This window comes from Mauremys mutica, chromosome 1, assembly GCF_020497125.1.
Source record: "Mauremys mutica isolate MM-2020 ecotype Southern chromosome 1, ASM2049712v1, whole genome shotgun sequence".
NCBI lineage: Eukaryota > Metazoa > Chordata > Testudines > Geoemydidae > Mauremys > Mauremys mutica.
The window spans coordinates 80610911-80631856 of NC_059072.1; the positions used below are offsets into that span (position 1 = coordinate 80610911).

The window sequence follows — 20946 nt, forward strand, 5'->3', positions numbered from 1 at the left end:
GCTTGGAAACCTTGTGAAGGCAGGGGTGTTTGGCAAAACATTTGCAAATTTCAGTCAAAAGCATGTCAACCAGCTCTAATATGGACCTTTGAGGAATGGACGGCTTGATTTGCAGGCGGGACCAACAGGAAATTTTGACTAACGCTACATGAACCAGAATCTGGCAGGCTCATACAGCTCTAGGCCTGACTCAAGTGAAACAAACAAACATTGTTAACCAACCATCTCCAATTTTGGGGTCTCACTCCAGCTTTCCCTTCTGTACGCCCTGCAGTCAATACATATGGAACATGTTTTTAATAAAGGTCCCTTAGGACACATTTTGTAAATATCCCAATTTAATTTGGACAATATCCACTTTTAAAGGTCAATCCTTCTACCCTGTCATCAAAATCCCTTTTTGTTTTCATTGCTACTCAGCTGATTCACTCTTTCCTCCTTGAGTCAGATATGGAAATCCCACCCTGACCTTCTCGGTATCCCATGTAGATTAGATTCTACACCATATGTAGGAAGGAATGCGGGCAGACTCTCAACTCTCCTGGTGTGTCCACAGCTGATGAGCAAAACAACCCTTCATCAGCATAGAAACATTCAATAAAATGACTGAGAAGACTTCCTTCTCCAAGAGGTAGAATGCTTTCCTGGGCCATTTGAGAGTAAGGGAGTTCCTCATTCAGGAGCACAACACAACCACCAACTTATTAGATATGCCAGCAATTAGCACTCTAAAATACCACACATTTTGATGTGATAGAGCATCAGATTGTGGCCAGAGAGCTTTGAAAATGACTGTGTCAGATATCTGCTTGTGTCAGTAATACTCAGCAATCCATAGATCACATATTTCTCCCTCCTTCTTTACAATTTCTATTTTATAATAGCGATAAGACAATAGGCAGAGCATTTTCAGGCAATCTTACATTTTGTGCCTGGTGGAAGTCACTTAGCCTTCAGCCCTGTCTCGGTGTGTTGCACCGTTTGAGGCCCGAAATCATCCCCCAGAAATGCTGTGGACATTGGCTGTCATGTCTTATTACTTCAATAAATCACACTGGGTCTCTTCAATTTTTGACTGAATTGAAATAATTTTACTTCAACAAGGGCCTACCGCAGAAATGAGCATTTTGAAATAACAGCAAAAAGGGGAACCAGAACCTGCTGTTTGCTGATAATTTAACATTTTATGCATTATGCTACAAGCAGTAACCTGTCTGTTCCTTTTCTGTCTAGTCACTATTAGATTTGTATTATTAATATAATTATGAAGAGCAGAAGAATAGGCTTGTGCTTGAGGTACTGGACTAGGACTTGGAGATCTGAGTTCAAGTCCCAGCTGCCTGACACTAACTTCCTTTATGTCTTTGGGCAAGTCACTTAATGTCTCCATGCCTCAGTTCCCCATCTTTTTCGTTTTAAATGCCAAGATAAGGTGCTAGGACTATAAAGCGGAACTTTCTGGAGATAGGACTTGCTAGAGTGATGGACACAAGGTAGCTTCCATCATTTTGGCTTACTATCAGGTATGCCCTTTGGAGATAATTGAGTATATCTAACAGTACCAGGTACTGTAATACTGGTGAATACCATATATTTGGCACTTATTAGATGGCTCTTTGGGTCTGATTCTCCCCTACTTTGCACCTTGTGTAGTCATTGACACTTATGCAAAGTGAATGCAAAATGTTGCCATATCAGAATTCTGCCCTTACTGCTATTGATAGCAGTGTTTTCCAGCCACTGTGTCCTGATGTAGTATGTCCATGCAGGTAGAAGGCAGTGGAATACGCCTGTTATATAACTTGACAACGGATAACTGATCCAACCAGAGATGTTTTCTCCTGAAAACCTCATCCCTATTATCATGTGCTTTTACTGATATGAAGTAATATTTTGTGGGTTATGTCCAAGTGCAGTATATTACCTGACACTACAGACTTAGCTTGAGAAATAACAGAACAAAATGAGATAGTGAAAAGCTGTAAAAAGGACACAGTGTCTTTTTGTGTATTTTACAGCACAAAAGGCCAAGCACCAAGGGCCATGATCCTGGCAGAGACCTCTGGGTACTACCACAATGTAAATAAACAACACCTCACTGGCCACCATGCTGTAAAGTCAGGTGCTGGAAAACAATATGATTGCAGGTTTAACAGCCTCCTGGAGAAATCTAACTTTAAAGCAATGAAAGTCAACGGTAAAGTTGGTCATATACAATCTAGCATTTCCATTTATTCCTTGAAGGTAGACAGAATTACTGGTAAGTAATACCTGTTAGTCTGTTGGGGCCAGATCCTCAACTGGTGCATATTGTGGCTCGACTGATTTTATGTCAATTTACACACGTGGTGATCTGGATATGGAAATAAACCCACTTTTAGCTTACCAGAGAGAGGGCCCTACACTCCCAGAGGTGGTATGCTGCAAAGTGAAGAGAATGCATGAAATACGTACCAAACCTATCTCCAGTCTGCACTTGCTGAAACCTACTGCTTGGTATGAGGCCATTCTAAATTCTAACACAAAATCTCTACCAGAGAGAAGATCAGCATCTATTTCCTACTGTTATTATTATGTAGACTATAGGGCTGTATAATCAATAGCACAAAGGCCTTTCACATCACCTTCCTGCTGCTGCTGCATCCTCCACTGCCATTGCTGGACCTTCTCTGTTGCTTCTGGGCCCTTCTCTGCTTGAACATTGTTGTCCCCATCCTGGTGCTGTTCCCTCTCCTTCCTGTCTGATAGCAGAGGGCCTTCATTACAGGTGTCTAGTTCTACAGCAGGAGCTGGATCCAGAGTAGGTATGTTTTTCATCACAAGCTCCCTTGATTCACCTCATTTCACATTCCTGGTAAGTAGCTGGCTCCCTGTGGCCCTCCCAGATAAAAAATGGTGCCTCTGGGGGGGAGGGATAGCTCAGTGGTTTGAGCATTGGCCCCCTAAACCCAGGGTTGTGATTTCAATCCTTAAGGAGGACATTTAGGGATCTGGGGAAAAAAATCTGTCTGGGGAGTGGTCCTGTTTTGAGCAGTGGGTTGGACTAAATGACCTCCTGAGGTCCCTTTCAACCCTGATATTCTAGGATATGGGGGAGTCATGGCCTTTGCTACTACTGCTGAAGAACTATCCACATGCTCTGGAGGACCCTCCCCTTCACTGCCAATTTTTTTTTTTAAGAAGCATTTCCTTCTTAGCTCTTCTTCCTATCTCACTCCTCTCCATGCACTCAAAACCATGATTAGAAAGATGGCCAAGCATACATTTTCTGAATATCCATGTAAGAAAAACCCAATAGGTCTGAGTTTTTGTAGCAAGCAAACACAAAAGGAGTGCATAGTTGAAGCAACATAAATTTCATACTTGACCATATACTCATAAACCTTTTTGTGATAGTCATTTGGTCTCAATCAGCAGCCACATGCTTTGCTAGTGCATTGGTTAGTTGATATCCAAGGACATAAGGGCAATCAATCTGTAAATGTTGTTGGTGTGGCATGTGATCTTCATCTCTGCCTGCAATGAGCTCATCAGTAGAGATGTGTAAAATGGTTGGCTTGAACCTCCAATCCAATCAAAGTCATTCTAGTTTGAAATCTGACCTACATTTGAGCAGTTTTAGCACAACTGTTATTAGTGGCCCACAAACTTTGTCAAATATGGCTATGAAATTTTATTACTTTATCTTTCTATCTATGAATGTTTAAGGCTGCTAATTGTCTATGTTTTGGGTTCAAACCTTGTTCACTAGGGGAAATAGCCATATTTCAAAAATGCCACATTATCAATTCAATTTTCTGTCCTAACAGACATGTGCAAACCTATGTAAAGACAAGTAACCTTGCCAACAGGTTTCCAAAGAAACCAGGGAGAAACAAGTCTCAGTCTCAAACCTTTTCAGACTTCGAGCCTATGAACCCATGCAAACAAGTATGGCGGCAACAACAACAATTATTGTAGGCTTATTTTGAAGTGAGCTTGGAAAGGTTTGTACAATACTATTTGCCAATGGTAGCTGCATGTTTGTATATTCCTTAGCCTTTATTCCAGTGGTGGGCAACCTGTGGCCCATCAGGGTAACCTGATTGTGGGCCGAGAGACATTTTGCTGATGTTGCTGGTCCGCAGGCCTGGCCCCCTGCAGCTCCCAGTGCCTAGCACAATGGGGTCCTGACCTGTGACTGGGACTCCTAGCTGCTATCACAATACAAAAGTGACATTTGCCTAATGTGACTAGGAATCATGCATCAGTCAAGGCCTGAGTGTTGCAGAAAGAAAAAGCTTAAAAAAAGCAGGATTCTGCTTCTGTTCACAAGGAAGTAACAGTGAACACATGATCTCAACCAACCAACACAACTCACATGTGTATCAAATATTTGCAGCAGCTGTTCGCAACTAATCCAACAACCTATTGAGTTCAAACAACAAATCAGTTAATTGAAATTGTGACATGCTCAAGAGATGTCCAGTCAGAAAAGAGGCTAAATTTCATTATATTATTCATTCAGTTCTATGACGCACCTTCCTCAACATAGTATCAAGAGCTTAGGTCTCTGTATAAAAGGTTTTCCTAGCCACACACTGGGACTTACAACAGCATAGATTTTCCCATTGGAACAGATGGCATACTGCAGCAGAACTTGTTTTGACTGCACTTCAGATTATTTTCTCCTGCATTTCTGCTCCTTTCTCCCCTTTTTTCTTTAAAATGAAAGGGAATTACATGGCCCTGAAACTGGAATTAGCATGAAGACATGTGTGGCCTCTTGCAAATCTGTTCTGCATAAATAATCATTCTGCTGACTGACCTGCTAAGGCTCCTAGCCGACAGTCACGCAGCAAAGCCTGTAATTTCTCCCATTTTGTACTGCTCCGCCATTCCCTTATCCTGACTTCTAAGCTGTTTCGTGTCTCTTGTATCTGACATCAGCTAAGATAATCAGCTGTGGATTAGGAACATCATCATCATTGTAGGTCTTATCAGTATAAGTATCTTAGATTAGTAGGAAGACAGATAGTTATCAACAAAAGGATGTGACAGGACACAAGGTGATAACATTATGAACATTTAAGTTTCCAGAAAGTGTTTTATTTCAATTTCTCCCTAAATCAGGTTTGTAACAGATGGGAGGAATGTAGGTCAGTTGCGGCCAGAGACAGACATCTTAGTAAGCACCTGCTTAGGATTTCTTTGATCATTTCTGTTTCTCTATAGCAGTATAAAAAGTGGATTTAAACCAACCAGCTATTTTAACCAGAAAATTTTTTACAGATTATTAACATTGTGACATGGACCAACAATAGCAGAATTGCAACACTGGGGCTGGCACACTGTCCATGACTTGTCTCTTCGGCCAAATTCATTTCTGGTGTACATCTAATGAAGTCAGTGGAGTTACCTGAGGGCTGACTTTGGACCATCATCACTACGTATTGTGGCACATATGTTACATAAGATCCCACACTGAGCTGAAGCCCTTGCAATCCCAGGGCACCAAGAGTTCAGCTAAGGACAAAGTGGCAGCCTTGACTTTGAATTTCCCAGCTTCTGTTGATCTGTCTCACAAACTGACTGCCACTTCAACTTCATTTTGCTTCTCTTTTATTTTGAAACAGCTGTTTAATAGAAATATAAATCAGACTTTACCTGGTAAGACTGTACAGCCTCTCATGTAAACATGTGTTTAGGAATGTTTAAAAATGCTGGGGTTTTAAACAGTGCGTTCTTCAGAGCTGTTGTGGCCTGCTGTATAAATCCTTCTTAGGTCACAGTCATGATGGATGTAACTGCTCCTTTGGAGCTGTAATAGTCTATCATGTTAATGCGTCTGCTGCACATGCTGCAGGGTTTATTCTCCTCATGACGTGTCTGGGTTTTTTGTGCATTGCTGTATCCCAGTGTATATTTATTACATTGCTAGGCAGAGGACCAGTGGAGATCACTGATTCATTTTTTTTATTTTTGTAAGGTAAAAATAGATAACAATTCAAAATCATCTGTCACAATTATCCTCAGTCTCCCTTTCTTGTTCCCTCTGATTGTTTGTTACAGTCTGATCTAAGAGAAAATGCAAGAAGTGGGTGTAAACTCCTTGCGTTGCATCAGGGATTGTCTCTTCCTGTGGCCCCAATCCAGCATGTGCTTACTTTTAATTACAGAAGTAGTCTTACTGAATTAAGTGGGGCTGCACATCTGCTTATACATACTCATGTGCATAAGTGTTTTCCTGGCTTATGGCTTAAGTGCTTGTACAGCACCTAGCATAATGGTGTCCTAATCCTGAGTGATGTCCCTGGGCACTGCTGTAAATAATAGTTCCCATAGTGAAAGATGAATTGTTCTCAAAGTCTGTGCATTGAGAATTCTTACAAATTCATATGGAAAACAGTGACTGGGCTTGATTCACTTCCCCATCTTTTCCCCACAGTTGCAGAGGAGAATGAGACTAGGTCTCACTACATCCATGGGAGCACCTGCCGTGGAGTGGAATTCAAAATCTAGGAGGGAAGCCACTGACACTGCTTCCTCCTTCTCCACCTATGCTCCACTCAGAGGATGCCACTGAAAATTTTAGTGGAGGCCTAATGGGTGATCCAATGGCCACTGAACTCAATGGAAAGATTGCCAAAGATTTCAGTGTTTCAATGTGAATCAGCACATCTCCTAGGCACCCTAGCCCTGCTCCCTCCTTGGTTGGTCCCATCCACTTTGTTAGCTGAACTGCTTGGTCTCAGACCTTTTGAGAAGCAAAGGTCAGTAGTCAACTGTGCTAGCATTACCTTCCTCTAGCCAGACTGTCTGCTGCCATCAGGAGCTTGCAGCTCTAGTTCTGCTAGTGGAAGTGAATCCAGCCATGTTGTAAAATGGAAACAGAACACTTGTTAATTTAAGACTCTCTCTCTCTCTCTCTCTCTTTCTGTGTGTAGGGAGTGAGGAGGTGTTTGGGACAAGTAACTGCAAAGTAAAACTTCTGAAGGCCACATAGTGAAAACTACAAGGGAGTTGGTGCTTGTTCTTGCCATTTTTGGTGCAGGTTTATTATACTTAATGTTTTCCCCTTCTTAGACTGCTCCTAAACTATCAACTATGCCATGTTATCCTTCAGCCTTGAATGAGGGGAGGAGTGTTGAGGTCAGTCACAAAACATGGGCTTATAATGGAAAATTGGACAAAATCACTAGTGCATAATCACTATGACTGAGATTAAGTTCCAGCATGGTCTGCAGGTCATCATAGCTGTGATGGTATTGTGAGGAACTGCATGTCTTGTTCCCCACACACCCCACCATACATCCCACTTGGCTGGTATAAATATGTTCACCAGTGCTATTATTACAGTATAGCTGAGATGCCCCAGTGTACCAAGGCGATGTGGTCCCCCGCCACGCCAAAGGAGGACGAGCCCCTCTGGGCACCAAAGTGGGCGGAGCCAGCAAGTCCTGCACCCGCCCCCCAGAGTTCAAGGCACAGGACAGGAAGTATAAAAACCCAATTCCAGAGCTCACTAGATGAGCAGCTGCTGGAGAGGCCAGACACCCGTGGCCTAGCTCCTGGTTGGGAGACTCCGGCAACGGACCCAAAGACTGGCCCGCTCAACCAATGCCTGATGCTGACCAGAGCCTGGAGGAGCTGTCAGATCTGCCCCTCATCAGTTACCCAGAGGAGCCCATAGTGCTTGACCCCCTGGAGGACACCATCCTGACCCAGGTACCTCTAGAGGGGTGTTAGGAAGTAGACTGGGGGCAGCCGACCCTAGTCTTGCTGCAGCACTGCCAGAGCCTATGTCAGTGTGTTGTGGCCAGGATCCCCACTGACTCAGCAGCATGTCCTCTGCAGCTGCATCCCAACTTGTGGGTGTCAGTCTCCCCCTCTCCCAGACCCCTCTGTGGTCAGAGCCTGGGCTGGTTGTTTACCTATGTTTGCTCAGCCCCTTTCTGAGGGCCTGAGCCATTAATTCTCTCTTGGCCTGCCCCTACCCAGGGCCTGGGCTGTTAATTATATAACTGTTGCTCAGCTCCTGCCTGAGGACCTGAGCCCCGGACTCACTATTGCCCCCTGATCACAGGACAGGTGTGAATAACTGTCTGTTTGCCTCTACTGCTGCTGTGGCAAGAGACTCCCACGGCCAGGCTAATTCCCCGCCAACAACTGGAAGGAAGTACTGAGGTGGTGTGGTCCCCCACTGCCCCGAAGAGAGACAAGCCCCGACCAACCCCTTCTACATCCAGTCATGGATCAGGGCCCTATAGTGGTACGTGTTGTACAAACAGAACAGGAATATGGTCCCTGCCCTGAAGATCTTACTGTCTCTGTAACTGGAAGTCTAAAATGTTAAATATTCTTGTTGAAAAGCTATACAATAGCAATAAAGTTCCCTTTGGAGTAACTACAAATTGCAGTTCTAGTTGACCCTTGAGATGAAATGAGAATTACAGCAATGAGGTATCTAAATACCTTTGATCTGAAACGGCTGGTACAGAATGCACTTCTCACGGGCCGCTGCCCACTACCTTCATGGTCCAGGTAGAAGAACACTCATAAGTGATTTTACACTTGGTGTTAGACCCTTGCATCTAAACATGTCAAATACCATTTTTATTTAAGACACTATGAAGCAAAAAACCATTGTCATCATCTTATGGACCTTATTCCCACGGAGGCAGCGTGTTTGGCCTTGGGGCTTTGTCCAGACTTCAAAGGAATGATCAGAAATTCAGCCCAAGTCCCTCTCATACCCACCTGGAACACTAAATTTGCCCTTTTGCATCTACTCTGGGGGTTGACAATGCACAAACTCCCTCATGCATCAGACAATCAGCTATGCCACCGGGGGGACAGGTTTTGAAGTGGTGCTTTGACACATTGGAGTATATTTTCAAACCAATACAAAAAGGTATGCTTGTGTGTCTAGTTATTTCTAAAGTGAACCGGACTCGAGCCTGCCAGGTGCTGAGCATCCTGGCCCCAATCCAGCAAAGCACTTGCACACGTGCTTAACTTTAGGCACATGGGCTGTTTCACAGAAATCATGTGTGTAAAGATAAGCACACGCTTAAGTGCTTTGCTGGATTGAGGCTAGAGTGCTCTATAGGCAACACCTCGAAGGACTGAGTCCCTGGTGCACACATCTCTCTCATATCACTATTTTAACTTATCCCAGGATGCCAAATTCAGTAGTTAGAGCAGAAAGATACACCCCTTGTGACACAGCTGCTCCTGCACATACATAATATTTTTACCATTTAAAAAAAAATTCCCTCAAAAAAAGAAGAGAGAAAGTAAATTATAGCCTGGCAGAGATGACATTTTTCAGGATTGGCTGTGCCCAAAATGGACCTTGTTGCTTGCAATTGTAGAATCATTGATTATCTTTTCTGCCAGGTAGTGACTGCTCTATTTCCTGTGCAGAAAGCCTCTCTGAGATGGCAGTGGGGGAAGCGGGGAAATGATGATGACAGGCTTCATCATTGCAGAAGCTGACTAATTCTAAAAAAGTCAATGGCAATACATGTTATGATACTGTTCAGTGGCTGGAACCAGGATCAGGCCTCCCACTGTGCAAGATGCTGTACAGACATGGTCCCTTCCTCAAAGAGCTAACAACCTAAAAGCCTGATCCAGCATCCACAGAAATCAATGGGAAGCCACCCAGGGTACTATGCTGATACACCAGCTGAGAATCTGGACCTTGATTTAATGGGAGTTTGCTTGAGTAGAGATTGTGGAGCCAGGCTTTTTACTAGGGGTTCCCAGATACTACTGACAAGGTTTCTTCCCTCATTTCCCCACCACTATCCTGGGGCTTGGGGAGAGAAAGAAAGTAGCCGCCAAGCCCGAGCCCGCAAACTCGAAAAGTACAGTCCCCTGGCTGACACCCTGCGAGCAAAGGGCTACGAGGTCTACACCGACGCTCTGATCGTTGGGGCCTTGGGCGCCTGGGACCCCCTTAATGAACGCGTGCTGCGGACCTGTGGGGTGGGCCGTCGCTACGCGTGGCTCATGAGATGCCTAATGGTCTCGGACGCTATTCGGTGGTCCAGAGACATTTACACAGAGCACGTCACCGGCCACCGTCAATACCAAGAGTGAGCCGGCGTGACTTCGCGCACCTACAAGGGGGAAGAGACCTGTAAACTTCCCCTGTTGGACTTTATCCCCTGAGCCCTGAACCAACCAAACTGAACTCTGCCCTGTGAGGGTCATCCTATCATCATTACCCAGTCCGCTCATTTATTCATGCCCACGACTATCCATTACCTGTTTGTATGAGTGATGTACCCTCACTGCTTGTTGGCTGTACCTTGAACTCACCCACCGTATACCCCGCATTGGGGACATGACAGACTGTGTATATGTATATGCCATCCAATACCCAAACGCTAACATCCCCCTACAACCTGTATGTTACCCCCAATGACACAATAACTGACGCTTCAAACACTTTGTATCGTTTATTTTCAAATATTCTCTAATAAACTTTAAATCTACTTCCAGGTTTGTTGTCCAGCTCAGATATCTCTGACATCGGCAGACCAGGTGCCAGCTCATGCTAAGGCCTCTAAAACACTGACAAATGCATAGCTGGAAACCAGTCTGGCTTACCTGTGTGTTAGTATTATTAAAATAGCTATTAGAGTTATACAAACATGTTTAAAGTTCATGAAATGCTTGTAGGATGCTGCATGTATTAATCCTACTTATAATATCTGTATCCCATGTTATCAGGTAACATTTAAATGTTTACTCTGTAACTATAAATGTTTTCTAAGACTGTAATTTCCTCACAGTCCAGGGAGAAGCATCACCAAGTGTGAAATGCTAGCTTACTCAAGAGGTGTTATCTTCAACAAAAGGTCTACAGACATCAGACAAGCCACTGTGAACAAAAGACTGTTGATTGTTTCCCCTCACACTCCTCGGCTCACCACAGCTTGAATGCTGAGGAAAGGGAATAAAAACCTGTTAAAAGAAATTAATCTTCATGCTGTCTGGACTCTAACGGGCAAAGACTCCCAAATATAAACCAGAGATCCCCAAGGTACTTGGCTTGGGTTAGCCCTAGAGGACATAAAAGCTTAATTATCACAGACGCATCTATTATGTTTTGAACTTAAGATTGTACCTCATTTGTGTGTCTGTTTACCTGATTTAACATTATAAAAAACTCATTTATTTTCTGAGTTAATAAATCTTTAGTTAGTTACAGGACTACCTACAAGTGCTGTCTTTGTGGATTTGAGAACTGACCTGGGGAAAGTGACTCGTTCTTTGGGACTGGCAGTAATCTGAATATTGATGTGATTTGTGGTGTAAGCAGCCATCTATCACACAGTCCAGTTTGCCTGGCGGGCAAGACAGACTAGAACGCCCAAGGAGACCGTCTCTGACTCCCTGGTAAGACTGTTATAACGAGTTGAGAATTCACACACATTACTGGATTGGTGAAATCTAATAATAGAACACACAAACCAGTTTGAGGTCTGTCTTGCTTCTTGACAGTCTGCCCTGAGGCTGGCATTTAGGGTCATGAACCACTCCAGACAGCATGACAATCTCAATTATAACTAAACAGCTGCATATACACTGAGTGAACATTTCTTTACAGTTCTGACATAAAGCTGAATATCTTCACTTTGCTCACAAACACTGACTTCAGTTTCAAATCCAATTCAAACTACAGAGCGTTAATAACTTAAGTCAACTGATGAAGCAGATTCCCACTGTGTATAATCTTAAACTCTGAAAGATTTACTAATGTCTCATATCCCTAGATCTAACATGACTAGTATAGTTAGAAGGAACTATAAAGACTACAGCTGGAAGATAAGATTTAGATTAAGAGAACCATTACCTCACAACTGCATTAGGGAAAGAATCATAACCGTTGAACTCAATTTGGACATTGCTCAAAGCAGCATGTAAAGCAGCACTAGTAATCTACAGAATCTGATTGTGTTGGGCATATTTCCTTCCTTAACGCAGCAGAAAATTGCTAATAAAAATTGACAATATGATTTTTTTTAAAAAATGCTGAACATTAGTTAATGAACACAGGGCATACTCTCTACATTGATGGGTGTGACTCCAACATCATTCAACATTACAACGGCAAGTTGGAGGAGTCTGTCAGTTGTCAAGACACCTCTTCCCATGAAAGATACTGAGATCTTCACTAGTTTTATTTTTGGCACTAAGACATGAGGATCTGCTGCTGAGCAAGACTCCTTGACATATGTGCTGCACACAAAGCTGCTACAACAGTGTTTCTCAAACTGGGGCCGCTGCTTGTTTAGGGAAAGCCCCTGGTAGGCTGGGCAGGTTTGTTTAGCTGCCTCATCCGCAGGTCCAGCCGATCGCGGCTCCCAGTGGCCGCGGTTTGCGCTGCAGGCCAATGGGAGCTGCTGGAAGCGGTGTGGGCGGAGGGACGTACTGGCTACTGCTTCCAGCAGCTCCCATTGGCCTGGAGCAGTGAACCACGACCAGTGGGAGCCACGATCGGCTGGACCTGCGGATGGGGCAGGTAAACAAACCCGCCCAGCCCACCAGGGGCTTTCCCTACACAAGCGGGGTCCCAAGTTTGAGAAACACTGTGCTGCAGGAAGCTGAAAACTGGAACCACCGTGTATAGCCAAATGGTCAAAAGTAGCATCCACAATCCTAATCTGAGTGGGCTCCGCTAGCAAAATAACACCTGTGTCTTTCTTTGCTTGCTACCATGAACTGAAAGCTATTTTTTAAATCAACACCTTGGGACAGATCCTCACGGGTGAAAAAACAATGTAGTAGAGCTTCACTAATTTACACGAGCTGAGGATCCAGACCTTTCTTTGAAATTGTTAATCTGAATAAAGGTCTGCTGGGAGATGATTCTAATTGATTGTTGGTGGTGGTGTGTAATTCATGTGATTAATTTTCTTATTTTCTTTCCCAACCCACTTTCCCCCCATAGCCTGTAGCTATTTGTAAACAAGTACTGGCTTGGTTTGGGATTTATGGCCAAGATGTGCTCAGGGCAGGACTGATGGTGGGGAAGGCAAAGATGACTACATGCCAAACTTGCACTTCCCCAATCCCCAGGGTTGGTTTGGCTCCTGACACAAGTTAGAAGCATCCTGAGGCTACTCTAACTTCTGCCAGCTATTAATATTTCCCTATGGACAGTTATACCAACCACTACCCCAGTTGTGACTCAGCCTCTGGCCAACCTACAGCTGGGGCGGGGTGGGGGGGTCTGTAAAGGTGAGTGGTGAAGTTCTGGCTCCATTCACCTGAAGATTCCCACATGCTAGCCACTTTCTGACAGTGCAAATGGGCCAGAACAGGGGTGCCCTGTTTATTTCAACTTTCTTGTTAAAGTTCATCCATCGTTAGGAAGAAAATAAAGCATTTAAATTGGGAAACTGATTTTGGTTTTGTTAAAAATACAGGACGGCCTGATTCTGATTCCAGTGGATTTACTTTTGCACCTGCTCAGCACATCAGAATCAAGGCCCTGATTTATTATCATCTGTTTCAGATGGTGTACCCAATGGACCCCTCTGCAGAACAGATAAACCAGTTGCTCAACTGAGCTCCACAGCCTTTTGCGGCTTGCATGGTGTAGCCAGTAGTACATATTTCCTGCTTATTAGTACACATCCTGTATTGAGCACTGTTCTCTCTAGGCAGTGGTAACATTTTTCTCTCTCAATTTCTTCCCTTCTTTATTTGTTTATGTGTTCACAGATATATATTGATTAAAGGATTTTCCAGTCTCTCATAAAGCTCCTAGTGAACTAGTTTGTCGTATTGTTCAGTTGTGGCCCCAAAGGATCATGAATGGGAATTGTGAATGTTTTAGTGATTTGTCACTCAGTTTTTCTTTTAAAGCGAACCAGGCAGCTGAAATTGATCACCAGTTATCTGACATACAGTATATTCTTCCCACGTTTATATTATTCGGATGCTTTCAAAAGACCTTTCTAGGTTCAGATTTAACTCAGAATTTTGTCCAGATCACTACTTCTAAGAGAAGCAAGGACACTGACCAAGGTAAAATTTGGCCCAACAGCTGAGCAGAGGAGGTCATTAAGCAATGAAACAAGAATGATGTCCGACAATTTGATAATTATCACACTAGTTCTCCAGCAGACCAGGGCAGGGTTCCACAGAGCCCTGGAAAGCAACAACTTGCACCCCGAGCTAGCAGATACACTGTGCTGTGGTTGGTAGTGTTATCCAACTAGGGGATGGAAGCGTCTCTCAGCTGGTCGACTGTACACCTTCAGGCTCTACCGCATGGGCTGACATGGAAGTGAGTTTCCAGTCCCAGGGGTTTCTTCAACACTAAGTTGCACTTCTTGTTTAAGCAAATCCTGCCTAAGGGCCTGCAATGGGCTTTCTTCAAACATTCACATGACCTATATCTCACTCAAGTGAATATTTGCCCAAAGTACACAAAAAGGGTATAAACATGGCTGAATCAAAATGTTCAGAATGTGTGTGTTTGCTCAAGAATCCTTTACTGTTTACACAGTTCTACAGCAGAATAAGGTCTAGCGGCTAGGGGGCTGGACTGGGAATTAGGAGCACTGGGTTCAGTTCCTGGTTCTGTCACTGACATGTTGTGTAACTTTGGGCAGGCCACTTCTCCTCTCCTTCCACATTTTGTCTTGTCGATTTAGGTTGTAAGCAACTTTGGGACAGGGACGGCCTTTTCCTGTGTGTCTATACAGTGTCTAGCACGATGGGGTTCAGCTCTTGGCTGGGGCCTCTAGGTCAGAGGTTTTCAAACTTCATTGCGTTGCGACCCCCTTCCAACAAATTGCTACACGACCCCAGGAGGAGGGAATGAAGCCTGAGCCTTCCCAAGCCCCACCACCCTGGGTGGGGGTGCCAAACCAGAAGCCCCACTGTCCTGCGTGTATGGGACCCATAGTTTGAGAACTGTTGCTCTAAGTGCTAGTGTAATACAAATAATGAGCAGCATTGCCTAAGATCTGTATGCTAGGGATGTGGAGAAAGAGGTATTGTGAGGATTTAGGGGCAGCCTGGATGTCAAATGTGACACCAGAATTGTCTGGGAGAGTAGAAAGAGGATGGAATTACCCAAAGTGATAAAAAGAAATGCAGAGCATTTAATTATACCAGAAATGTACACCTGGGAGGCAGCGTATTGTAAAGCTAAAAAAAAAAGAAAAGCCAATATTCTAACCTTGCTATCACAAACCAGCCTTCACGTCTGGAGCTCTCAGCATCTTTGAGTGTGTGGAAAGGGTTAAGTGTTTAAAAAAGGCACAGCCTCTTCTGGTTAAACTTGCAGTGATGCCAATATAAATCATTCATAAACAAGAGGTATTTTTCATGGGAGGTTTTTTTTTTGTTTTTTGAACACCCAGAGGGTAAAGGATTAAAAATGGAAACTTTCCATCTCCACTGAGCTCTTTCGGTGAACTGCAAACTGGATGTGATTGGATTTAAACAGGTTCCAGGTTACGGCCCTTTGAAATAAAGCCAGTTTAGCAGCTGAGCCTGTCTTACCAGGGTAAGAGAATAAATCAAGAGTTATCTTTGAGTCCTTTTGGCTCAGTATTGGTACTTGTGGCAAACTTAACTGAGTTAAACATTCCTGTTCTAGTTTCTATAATTCAGCCACTTCACTGTATTGTACTCTCTTTTCTAAAGAAAACGTCCTGCAGAGACCTAATGCGTCCAATTCAAACATGACATGAAAATGTCTTACATTAAAAAAAAATTAGACATGGATGCACTATTATCCTTAAACCTTTGAAATACAAGATTTGTCATCACATTCTTAATTATTATGAATCCTTATATTTAGGCTTTTTATTGTACAGGAGTTTTGCAACCTTTCTCGGAGAAGCTCTCCCTCCTCCATTGTTTGCAGCAAAACTGATATTTGGCAGGGAGAATGCCCGCAGGCTACAGAAATGTTTTTTTTTTTTTTGTCGCATGAAATTCAGTTCAGGATTAGCTGAGATATAAACTTAGAAGTTACTATTTTCCTTGTCTCACTTGTACTGCTCACATTTTTTTTGCCAGAATGAACAACTGAACATTAGATCAAGTTGCAAATTCTGCCACCTTATAGGTATGAATTATGATAGTGCAGTCTTTCATTACATGATCACAGACTTTTTCCACAAGCTACCTGCCTCTTTCAAATGTACAGGATACATACACAAGACCACCAAATTAAAGCTGCACAGGCAACCTGTAAGTCTGGCATGTCCTAACTTTTGAGTCCTTGACTTTGCAGCATTAGTGTTCTTTGAAAGCAAGGTTTCTGTATGTAATTCAATATTTATATTGCAGTAGTGCGCAGGCAGGGCCGTATTAGAACAAATTAGGACCCTAGACATATTATGATATGTGCACACCACAGCTATTCCTCTGTGGCCTGTCCCGCCAGCCTCAAGTGGCCTAGCAGGGGCCCTTCTCTCCCCCAGAAAGGCAAGAGTGGCAGCAGCTCTGCCCCTAGTCACACCATTACTCACCCCAGCTGCTGATAGGTATCTGCTTGAATGGGTGGGCTGGGCCCACTGCAATCTTTTCTTTCTGCTGCCCACAGAATCCTCTCTTGGGATGGTGTTGGCAGGGCCGCACAAAGTAGTATGTGTCTTTGCTGTTAATAACCCTCGAGATGAACAGGGCAGCTCACTCCCTTAGAGCTATTATTCCAGGCTGCCTGCAGACTCAAGTACTCATGATAGTGGTTACAGGGAGGTCTCATTTTCAAGCTCTTCTTCACCACCATGTGGGCTAGGAATGTACTTTATTTTCAATATGAAAGATGAGTTTCTGAAGTAATGATCTCTCTTCAGGAGCTAGGCCCTTGACACAGGCCTATCTATGCCTTAATCCAGCCTTGACAAGATAACAAGGCCATGATCTCGATTAGGGTATTTAGCAGGTGCAAACCCATATAAAGACAGCATCTCCCTTGGAGGAGTTTACACTCAGGTACTCCTCATTAGCTACCTCATTTTAGCTTGCAGAGCTCCCTAGTGCTGGTGCAATGAGGTGGAATACTGTCTTTAAGTATTTTACTTACATCCTTTGGATAAGATTATATCTGTGATGAGATTTCTCATTTAGCCTGAGCCACACTCATTTCTTAGCCAGCCCTCACCATGTACCTAGTTCTTTACTGCAAAGATAGAGGAGCCTATACAAGTCTGGGGTGGCATGTAGCCATAGTAGCTCCAAAGTCACACTTCCTCCACTGTGCCCTTCTTGGAGGGAATTAATTCAGTGCAGCCCTGAAAAGGGTACAGCTTACTTTCCCCACAGTGGCCAGCCAGCTCCTCCATGGCTCTCCCCATCCATGTGTTTTGTAGGAGGAGTGGCAGTGCATGAGCTGTGGAAAGGAGTGGGTGGGGGAAGCACTCATGACCCCTGTAGCCATAAGGATGGAATGGAGATCTGTGCTTCTTCCTGTGTCCCTGTGCACTCACGTTAGAGCTAACAATAATCTAGCTTTTAGAGCTCTCCTGGCAGAGCTGGAATAGAACATTTACTTTAAAAACCTAAATTAGCTGAAAAGAGTCACCAAACAAAGAAAGGGCCATTTCCAGTCTTTAGCACACCCATGCACATCTGGAATTGCTTTCCCCTGATTACAGTGGAGTTACTTGAGTTTTACACCAGCACAACTAAGTTCAGGCTTGGGCCCAAACTGCAAAGGACACTATGTTGCCTTTTTTACTCAGGTTTAGTTCAAGTGTGTATATATAAACACTAGCAGGTAAGAATAAATGTCTGGGCTTTATATGGCTGAGTGGGGACATTCCAGACATTCTTGTAGATAGATGCTGGTGCAGTAGATTCAGCCCTGCAAGAATTCAGAACAATTCTGCAGCCAGCCTTTGGCCATTGCTCTCAGAAGGAGAGATTCCTATCATCTTATCAGCTGCAGCATATGACTACAGAACTGACTAAGCATGGGTAGTACAGTTTCCATAGCTGTGACACAGAAACAAATGGCAGATAATCTGCTAGAATACAGAAGGTCAGAGATCTTGCTGGCAACTCAGAATACATGGAGGACAAACACTTCTCTCAGTTTCATAGCCATAAGCCCAGAAAAATTCCTTTAACCGCAATGGAATTTCTCTGGATTTACACCAGAGCAGAATTTGGCCCCCTGTGTTTTGCTATATCATTGAATGACCATCTTAACCTGTTGGAAAGCTAATGATGGAAAATGTGCCTCATAAAAATATATATGTATTGCAGCTGTGTAAATATATATAAAAAAATCTGTAAGCAAACATGTGAGTGCTTCAATAAGTTCTCTGGATTCCACCTAGCTTTACTTTTATTTTCCACACACATAAAATTTTATAGCATTGGAAGAGTAGAAGGTCTCAGGAAAGCTATTTCTGACAAATCTGTTCACGAAATCAAGATGAACAGTATCCCCTTGACTGAGTGCATGTTACAGGACGTGTTGAATATGAAACATTTTATAAGCTTTACTTGCTGCTTGCACTGTTGGTGCCAAATTGTCGCTGATTGTGAAATTCAAGAGTCAGTCTGAAAAAGAACCTTGGGACAGAAACGCCAGAGGAGAGAAAATATGCTCACTAACATAGGGGTAAATCAAGAGACATGCCAATGAAGGCAATAGTTACACTTGTGTCAAACTGTGTGGGAAGAGAATCAGGCCTCAGGAGAGCCGGCTTGCTTTCTCTTGGGACTCGAGTGTGACTTGAACAGCATGCCTGCACAAAGGATGAATGCTGAGTAAGAACATGATTGGCCTAGCTTGTGTGTGGTAAATAGGTGCTGGATGCCTGCTTATCCTTCCTCCAGAGCAGGTCAATGAGGAGTGGTCAGGGTGGAGCAGTGAATAGGCTTTGTCTCCATCCCCCAAGACATCAGCAAGAGCACCTGAACTTGGGCTGCAGTTGTCATCATTTGTTGAATTTATAGGTCAATGGCAAATTATTATCTACCTGGATCAAGGGGGGAGCTAGGAAGACATTGCTCAGGCCTAATACCTCCTGTGGCCATGCTGCATTTACACCACCCTTGCTCAGGACTGTGCCTAAAAGTCACAGATCTACCTTTCAATTTTTATGAGTGGTGTTTAGTCAGCAAAGTAGCCCTTGACTTACAACCCAACCAACTGCTCTGTCCACCTATTTCAAGGTGGGAAACAAGGGAGGGGCAGGGTTTGACATGTCTGATATTTTTAAGAGCTAATAAATTGATTAATCTGTACAACTGAGGAGTGGTGTTTTTGTCAAAGCTGTTGAGGCCTATTTACAGCATGCAGTCAGAAAATAAAGTTGTTCAAAATAAGCTATTCTCAGTGACAAAGAAAATATTGGATGTGTGCAAAATGAAAGCATTACACAATGGATGCATTTCCTGAGGATCTGAGCCTTAGAAAAAGCCAGACAAAATATGTTTAGTGGCATTCCAGCACTCTGTGTTGGAGAGCCATGTATAACAGAGCTCATTATGGGTTATTCCTCTCTGTAACAGGGAGTACCAAAAATAAATAGACAATCCTCCAAAAAAGACTAGAGAAACAGATGCTGGAACCAGGAGTACTGTGGGTGCAGCAGCTTGAAGTGGTTTCTATCATATACAGGATTTACAGTTGAGTTCAATGGCTTTCAGCCCCCCCCCCCCATTATAAAAATTGTTCCAGTCCCCCCTGTAAAGAAATATTTACCCATGAGAAAGACTCTCAGTACCTGGTTTTATTTGACAGGGATCACGTATGCAAAGACTCCAGGCAAATTTCTCTTCTTCAATCTGTCATATAGGCTGAAGAGAAGAATTTTGCTTTAATGTAATGTCTCCAAATCCTCAATCCCCGTCCCCTCCTTAAGAGTGTTATACATCTTCAGCTGTTCTACCCTCCAGTAGCATGAAAAGTCCACAGAGAGGCTTTTGCAGAATTACTGTAGGGCACAGAGGATAGTAAACAGAAGGGCTGAACCCATATGGTTTAATTTCCTTATTTTCCCCTATAGGGCAATCGCTCTGAACCTTAGAGCACATACATACAGCATATATTTCAGCAATGAGCTACTGCATTGGGCAATAAAATGAGCTTTTTTAAATGTCTCATTCCACTGAAATCCCAGGTACAATTTCTAGAGCCCTGCTTAGCCACTTGTCAAACTGTACAAGCTATATCACGGTGGCTACAGAGAGAGAGAGAGAGAGAGAGAGTGTACGATCTGAGCAACAGTGGCTAAAATGCCTTCAGAGAGGCTAGGGGGAGTGTGCTCAGATGCAGCACTTTCTAGACTTTGAAGAGGTACAGTTGGCACCTTCAGTAATACTGGTCAGAAGTTAGGCATGGACTGCCCAACCTGGCCACTAATAGTTGAAGCAGCAGTCAGGCCCAGTGGGCACAGCAAGACTTAGTAGCCAAGAATCAGAGTACAGAGCTGGAGGCCAGGTGCCAGAACTGAAGTCAGAAGTAAGGAAATGGAGCAGAGGGTCAAGACCAGGTTACCTGGCATAAGGGAAGGCTGGGGCCAAGGCAGGAGCATGCCTGGGAACAAGCAGACACAGAAGCTACCACAGCTGTGGGCAAATACTTCACACAGCTACTGAACTGCTGCTGCTGGGCTTAAGAACCAGTCTTCTGATTCTTCCAACCAATCAGGTGGTGTAGCCTGTCAGACAGCCTACTACAGATCAGCTGTGCTTATTAGGTTACCCACAGACTAGCTCTGCTGAAAGCCCTGATTCCAGACACCAATCACCCTTACTTGCAGTGAATGCTGCCTTTGCTCATTGTAGCTGCCTTCTTTGCAGGTGCATTGCACTTTTCCTTGTCATAATGCCCCTTTCCTGGCATATGGTGGTGATAATTTGGCTCTAAACACAGTCTATACAGGTTATGTCATGCCACTGTCTAACAGCCTCCAAAGCAGAAATTAAAGATAGAAAAGACCTCTTGGATCAACTTGTTTA

At 43.7% G+C, this 20946-nt stretch overlaps 1 long non-coding RNA gene across 1 annotated transcript in view; it reads right to left on the bottom strand.

Annotated features, from left to right (window-relative positions):
* LOC123366828 overlaps positions 1-20565 on the bottom strand; it is an 88925-nt gene extending 68360 nt beyond the window's left edge. The window contains exons 1-2 of the long non-coding RNA XR_006578198.1: positions 20483-20565; positions 19710-19782 (exon numbers count right to left, since the gene is read on the bottom strand). This is a non-coding gene — a long non-coding RNA (uncharacterized LOC123366828). The remainder of the gene's footprint in view (positions 1-19709; positions 19783-20482) is intronic.
* Between the last annotated feature and the right edge of the window lie 381 nt (positions 20566-20946).